The sequence below is a fragment of the Tachyglossus aculeatus genome, chromosome 11 (assembly GCF_015852505.1).
Source record: "Tachyglossus aculeatus isolate mTacAcu1 chromosome 11, mTacAcu1.pri, whole genome shotgun sequence".
Classification (NCBI taxonomy): domain Eukaryota; kingdom Metazoa; phylum Chordata; class Mammalia; order Monotremata; family Tachyglossidae; genus Tachyglossus; species Tachyglossus aculeatus.
In genome coordinates this window covers 66,687,915-66,694,276 of record NC_052076.1, presented here as the reverse complement: position 1 = coordinate 66,694,276, position 6,362 = coordinate 66,687,915, and positions in this window count along the sequence as shown.

Genomic DNA, 6,362 nt, shown 5'->3' with positions numbered 1-6,362 from the left:
TGTTTACTTGTTTTGATGTCTGTCTCCCCCCTTCTAGACTGTGAGCCCATTGTGGTCAGGGATTGTCTCTGTTGCTGAATTGTACTTTCCAAGCTCTTAGTAAGGTGCTCTGCATACAGTAAGTGCTCAAAAAATACGACTGAATGAATGAATCTGGCAGAGCACTATACTAAGCAGTGGCAGAGCACAACACATCAGAATTAGCCGATACGTTCCCTGCCCATAATGAGCTTACAGTCTTGGGTGGGGGGGGGAGGGGGGGGGAGGCATAAACTAGAAATGACAGAACCATAGATGGAAAATAGAGAGAACAGCATAGATGCTAAAGAGTTACTGGAGTAATTTCGTCAGTTGGTTCCTTTGGCATAAGAATGTATAATAGACCCTGATCACCAAACACAGACTTTCCAAATGACAATAGAGTTGGCTTCAGATTTCTCCTCTTTCCCACCTTCAGGCTGTCTGCTTTCTCATCCTGTTCCTAATCCTGTAAGGCTTTTTATCCTCTGTTCCCATACCAACCAACAGCATCCTCAGTGAAAGTTGAATGGACACTTTTGTGTAGACTAATCTTTATGGTTTTGTTGCTGCATTTTTTGTTGCTGGGGCTTCTGGTGTAGTGGATAGAGCCCAGGCCTGGGAGTAAGAAGGACCGGGGTTCTAATTCCTGCTTCTCCAACTTGTCTGCTCTGTGACACTGGGCAAATCACTTCACTTCTCTGTGTCTCAGTTACCTCATCTGTAAAATGGGGATTGAGATTGTGAACTCCATGTGACACATGGGCTGTGTCCAATCTGATTTGATTATATCCACCCCAGTGCTTAGTACAGTGCCTGGCACATAGTAAGCACTTAAATATCTTTTTTTTTTTTTTAAGTCTCTATGATTCCACTCTAACCTGGGTTTTTGCTGCTGGGGCGTCTGGATTAGCTCACTGGGGGCAGGGAATGTGTTTGTTTATTAATAATATAATAATTATTATTCTGGTATTTGTTAAGGTCTTACTATGTGCCAGGCTCTGTACTAAGCACTGGGGCAAATACGAGTAAATAGGGTTGGACACAGTCCCTGTCCATGTAGGGCTCACAGTCTCAATCCCCATTTTACAGAGGTAACTGAGGCACAGAAAAGTGAAGTGATTTGCCCAAGATCACACAGCAGACAAGTGGTGGAGCTGGGATAAGTACCCATGACCTAACTCCCAGGTTCATGCTGTATCCACTGTGCCATGCAACTTACTGTTATGTCTACTCTCTCAAGAGTTTCGTATAGTGCTCTGCACTCAGTAAGCACTTGATAATAATAATAATAATAATAATAACATTTATTAAGCACTTACTATGTGCAACGCACTGTTCTAAGCACTGGGGAGGTTACAAGGTGATCAGGTTGTCCCACGTGGGCCTCACAGTCTTAATCCCCATTTTCCAGATGAGGGAACTGAGGCACAGAGAAGTTCAGTGACTTGCCCAAAATTACACAGCTTAGAAGTTGCAAAGCCCGGGCTCTTTCCACTGAACCACACTGCTTCTCGTGCTTGATAAATACAATTGTCTGACTAGTTTCTATGTTTCCACTCTAACTTGGGATTTTGTTTCTGAAGTTTCTGTCTAGTCTCTATTGTTCTACTCTAACCTGGGTTTTTGTTACTGGAGCTTCCTATCACAGGGCCAAGGCCCTTTCCCATTCCACCAGCCAAAGTCCCCAACTAATTAAATGTGCCTCCAGCAAACACAGAACCCTCTCTGGAACTGAGATAGGATTGCTGAGGGGAGAGATTTGGGAGGAATGTATAAAGCACACCCAGACATTTGAATAGAAACACAGCTTCCCAAATTGGGAGAGATCCATTGTTCTGGGTTTCTATTTTCCCTGGGAGGGGAAATGATATGCTGTGTAAGTTACCCTGACTGCAGGGCAGGATTCAGTGGCACCAGCTGGGTAACAGTTCCCTACTGCCCTGAGGGAATGGGATAAAATTTAAGGACTCAGAGCATACGCATTGTCAGAGAGAAACAGAGCAAACCAAATGAACCATTTAGCAGTCAGATGGGCAGTCTGTTAGTACAGGCAGGACCAGGCCCATGTGCCCTTCTCACCAAACACGGCCTGAAACATCATTACCAGTCCTCACAGAGCCATTACTGTGGGCAGAGCACGGCACTAGGTGCTTGGGAGACAAGGAGAGAAGCGTTTGACACCATCCCTTCAGGCCCTCGATCGGTTCACGATGTAAAGGGGATGCTGAGCAGACATAACTTGATGAAGCAGAAGCTGAGGGAGAGCAAGAGTAGGCAGAAACAATAAACAGACCGGGCTGTCGATCTCACTCAGGAATTGGAAATGGACAAGCAGAGGCCCCTAATTGTAGTCCGTGGAATTAAACGGGTGGAATTGATTTAATCTACAAAAAGTGAGATGTAGCAACAGGAACGCTGCCCAAGGGCCACTTGACAGCAGGGGTAATTGGCATATTAAAGGAAAGTAAAATGAGGATGGAAAGTAGAGCTCTTCCAGTCATTTGGGCTAGCTGGAGAAAATGGGACCCTGGAGATGAGGAACTGGAGGGGTCGGGAAGCATGGGTAAGGAACCTGGGACATTTGAGAATTGCTGTCTTTTTGAAATTGATAATAATAATATCATTATTATAGTAATAATAGTAATTATTATTATTATTAATAATAATAATAATAATAGTATAGTAATAATAGTAATTAGAATAGTAATAATAATGGCATTTATTAAGCACTTACTATGTGCAAAGCACTGTTCTAAGCGCTGGGGAGGTTACAAGGTGATCAGGTTGTCCCACAGGGGGCTCACAGTCTTAATCCCCATTTTACAGATGAGGCAACTGAGGCCCAGAGAAGTGAAGTGACTTGCCCAAAGTCACACAGCTGGCAATTGGCGGAGCCGGGATTTGAACCCATGACCTCTGACTCCGCTGAGCCATGCTGCTTCTCAATAATAATAATAATAGTGATACTTGTTACACACTTACTGTGTGCCAGGCACTGTACTAAGCACTGGGATGGATACAAGCAAATCAGGTTGGACACAATCCCTGTTCTACACGGGACTCAAAGTTTCATTTCCCATTTGATAGATGAGGTAACTGAGGCCCAGAGAAGTGAAGTAACTTGCCCAAGGCCACACAGCAGACCAGTTGGAGAAACTGGAATGAGAACCCAGGTCTTTCTAACTCCAAGGCCTGTGCTCTATCCCTTAGGCCACACTGCTTCAATATCATCCTCTCCCTCATTCTCATGATGTCCCTTGCAAGGAGAGTCTAAGGAAGAGATTTTGCGTGGCACAGAAAGGGGTGGTGGACCTGTCCCAAGCCTTGTAATAATGAAACTCCAAGATGGCTGGACCATAGTCAGACTTTCCTGAGAGTCAGTAGGGCTCTTCATTGTTTCTCTGGCCCAGTCCGATCAACTGGAGGAGCCTCATAGGGCAAGAACGACCTTGGGCTAGGCTGCCACAGTAGAAAGAAAACACTATTGCTTTTTTTCCCCCAGTGATGACCATCTTTGAGGCATTTGACTGCTGGCTCTTTGTCACTTGATCCCCAGTTATCAAAACAAAATAAATGCTTTTTCCATCCCGCCAACTGGGAGTAGCGTGGCTTAGTGGAAAGAGCACGGGGTCTGGAGTCAGGTGTCATGGGTTCAAATCCCAGCTCCGCCAACTGTCAGCTGTGTGACTTTGGGCAAGTCACTTAACTTCTCTGTGCCTCAGTTACCTCATCTGTAAAATGGGGTGCCTCAGTTACCTCAACTGTAAAATGGGGATTAAAACTGTGAGCCCCCCCGCCCCCGTGGGACAACCTGATCACCTTGTAACCTTCCCAATGCTTAGAACAGCACTTTGCACATAGTAAGCACTTAACAAATACCAAAATTATTATTATTATTATTATTAACTCATCAATGGTGGTAGCCTTTACGAATGTCTTGGCCACCTAAGCCATCCATTAAAGCTGCTCCACAGTAAAAACGAGCTGGTGGGACTGTCCCAGGAAATGGTTTGGTTGGAAAAAAAAAAATCAATCAACCATATTTATTGAGTGCTTACTGTGTGCAGAGCACTATACTAAGCACTTGGGAGAGTACAATACAAGAGAGTTGTAAAATTTAAAGGTGGGATGGGTAGGGAGGCATTGTTGTTAAACAGGCCGAAGAAACTAACAGGCTGAATTTCCAATAACTGTCAACTATGTCAGTGTCTAGAGTCTTTATACCCAATAAAGCTGCTCTGGCCCCTGGGATCGCTTTCATTCATTCATTCATTCATTCAATCAATCGTATTTATTGTGTGCTTACTGTGTGCAGAGCACTGTACTAAGAGCTTGGGAAGTACAAGTTGGCAACAAATAGACACAGTCCCTACCCAACAGCGGGCTCACAGTCTAGACGGGGGAGACAGACAACAAAACAAAACATATTAACAGAATAAAATAAATAGAATAGTAAATATGTAGAAGTAAAATAGAGTAATAAATCTGCACAGAGTTCTGCTTAAGTCAGCAAGGAGGAGGGATGGGCTCCAACTTTATCTTTGCTTTCCTCCTCTCCCCTTCCTCACCCATCCCCAACTAGTAGGGCCCTCCCACTGACCAGAAAAAAAGGCTTTAATACTAAACTGGAAACGTGACTGATGTTACCTGCCATGGCCTTGCAGCTCTAATGCAAACCCATGGGATAGGTAATCTGAGAAGAGTCTTGGAAGCTTTCTGTGCCATGTACTGCTGATATCCCTGCCCAACAGAGCTCAAGACATGTAGTAATAATAATAATAGTAAGGGGATTTCTAAAGCTTACCATGTGTCAAGCACTGTTCTAAGCACTGGGGAAAATACAAGGTAATCAGGTCAGACACCATCTCTGTCCCTACAGTGTACATAAGGAGGAGAACATGTGTGGAATCCCCATTTTACAGATAAGGTAACTGAGGGATGGAAGTGAACGGGTACTGTTTACTTTTCAGTCTGTTCCCTCCCAAGTCCTTCCCAGGATTTACACCCAGACTCAATCATAGAAACATGATTATAACTTCTCACTGGCACTTCAAGCTTTTCCAAGTTAAAAACTTCGAAGGTTGGATATGCCTTAAGACAGCACACATGAATTTTCCCCCCACCACCTTGAATTTGGAAGGTTTATATCTATTTAATTGTGGCCTATGGACACACAGATGATTCCCAAGTTTAGCTCTACAGCCACGGCCTCTTACTTTTACTGCAGTCTCACAGTTCTTCCTACCTCCAACACTTCTCTACCTGGATGTCCTACCAACAACTCAAACTTAACATGTCCAAACAGAACTCCTCATCTTCCCTCCCAAACCCTGTCCTATGTCAGACTTTCCCATTACCACAGACCACACCACTATCTACCCTGTCTCACAAGCCCATAACTTTGGCATTAACTGCAACTCCTCTCTCTCGTTCAACCCACATATTCAGTCTTTCACCAAATCCTGTTAGTTCTACCTTCGCAACATCTCTAGAATCAGCCCCTTCTCCACCCAAACTATTGCTCCATTGATCCAAGCACTTATCCATATCCTGCCTTGCCTATTGCATCAGCCTCCTCACTGACCTCCTTTTCTCCAGTCCATACTTTGCTGTACTGTCTGGATCACTGCTCTCAAAAATCATTCAATCCACAACTACCCACTCCTCAAAAAACCCCAGTGGTTGTCCATCTGTCTCTACATCCAACAGAAACTCCTTTCCACTGGCTTTATGGCACTGAATCAACTCTCCCCCTCCTAACTTGCCTCGCTGATCTTCTACAAACCAGCCCACACACTTCAGTCTTCTAACACTGATCTACTCACTGCACCTTGAGCTCATCTATCTCACCGCCAACACTTGCCCATGACCTCCCTCTGGCTTAGTGCTCCCTCCCACTTCATTATCCAACCACCACTCTCCCCACCTTCAAAGCCCTCCTGAAATCACATCTCCTCCAAGAGACCTTCCCGGACTAAGCCCTCATTTTCCCTATTTCCCTTCCCTCCTGTATCAACTATGTATTTGGGGTTATACCTCTAAAGCACTTGATATTCACCACACCCCCAGCTCCACAGCACTTAAATACATATCTTTATACTCTGCCATTTCCCGTAGTCAATAATTTATTTTAATGTCTGTCTCCCCCACTAGACTGTAAGCTCCTTGTGGTCAGAGATCATGCGCTTTCCCAAGCACTCAGTACAGGGCTCTGCACCCAGTAAGTGCTCAATAAATACCATTGATCAAATTTCAATTTTCAACAGAAAATTCATTTGAATAGCGGGCTCACAAGTGACAGCTTCTCTGGCCAGTAAGGGCATTCCAATTAGGGTAACACC